This window comes from Marmota monax, unplaced genomic scaffold (genome assembly GCF_021218885.2).
Source record: "Marmota monax isolate L192 unplaced genomic scaffold, Marmota_monax_Labrador192_F-V1.1 WCK01_AAM20220418_F8-fsc00919, whole genome shotgun sequence".
NCBI lineage: Eukaryota > Metazoa > Chordata > Mammalia > Rodentia > Sciuridae > Marmota > Marmota monax.
The window spans coordinates 115,509-117,089 of NW_026692816.1; positions in this window are offsets into that span (position 1 = coordinate 115,509).

Below are 1,581 nucleotides of genomic sequence, written 5' to 3' on the forward strand. Positions count from 1 at the left end.
TCCAGTACTAAACTGAGTAAGAGTGGCAGAAGTGGGAATATTTGTCTTACTACAGGTTTTAGAGGAAAAGTTTTCAGTTTATCCCTATTCAATGTTAAGTTGACTGGTTGGTTTGCCATATATACCCTCTATTATATTGAAATATATTGCTCCTATACCTACTTTGGTACAATTTTTAACCTAAAGGGATGTTGAACTTTTAGCAAATGCTTTTTCTGCATCTACTGAGATATTCACATGATTTCGTCCTTCCATTTGTTTATAATGGTGTATTACATTTATTGAATTGTGTTCCAAAAGGTGCTTTAGTTGTGCTCTGTGAAAGGTGTTGAACCATTCTTGCATCCCTCAGATAAATTTCAATTGATCATGGTCAATAATCTTTTTTCTATGCTGTTGGGTTCCATTTGTTGATATTTTATTGAGTATTTTATTTTGCATACATATCCATTAAAGATACGAATCTAAAGTATTCTTCTCTGTGTGTGTGTGTGTGTGTGTGTGTGTGTCCTTGTTTGATTTAAGTATAGAGTAATACAAAGAGTTTGGTACAGTTCCTATCATCCATTTTTTTGGAATATTTTGAGAAGAATTACAATTAATTCTTCTTTAAATGTTTTGTAGAATTCAGTCAAAAAGCCATCACATCTTGGACTTTTCTTTGATGGGAAATTTTAAATCACTGTTTTGAACTCATTACTCATTATTGGTCTGTTCAGATTTTCCATTTCTTCTTGATGCAATCATTTTAGGGAGCATATGTTTAGGAATTTGTCCATTTCTTCCAGGTTTTCCAGTTCTTTAGCATCCAATTGTTGATAGTAGTTTTTTATAATCAATTTATTTCATGGAATCAGTTGTAATATCTCCTTTTTATACTTCTGATTTTATTTATTTGGACTTTTCTTTTTCTTTCTTTTTTGTTTTTGTTTACCTAGCTAAATAGTTGTCAATTTTGTTTATCTTTTTTAAAAAAAAAAAAAAAAAACAATGTTTGCTTCATTTATCTTTTGTATAGTCTTTTACATTTTTACTTTATTTCTGCTCTGATCTTTATTTTTCGTTTGAATAATTTTACATTTGGTTTGTTCTTTTATAAGTACTTTCGGTGTATCATTAAGATGTTTATTTGAAATCTTTCTATTTTCTGTTGTTTTCATTTATTATCATAAGTTTCCCTCTTAGTACTACTTTTGTTGTAGTACACAGATTTTTATGTTTTCATTTCAATAATCTTTTTTTCATTTTTACTCTCTTCAATAATCATCTCTTTTTGCTGAATTGATTCTTTTAATATATAATGACTTTCTTCATATTTTTTATAATTTTTGGTTTAATTTTTCTTCTATTTGATATGATTGAAGCTGTTATTGCTTGCTTTTGACTTGTGCAGAATATATTTCTTCAAACCTTCCTTTTTAGTCTGTGGTGTGTATCTTATTTAGTGAAGTGAAATGAATTTCTTTTAGGGGACATATAATTGGAACTTGCTTTTTAAATCCCTTGACCAACCTTTTTTTTTGACTGGAGAATTTAATCCATTCATATTCAAAATTATTTTCAATATGATGTGAATTTACT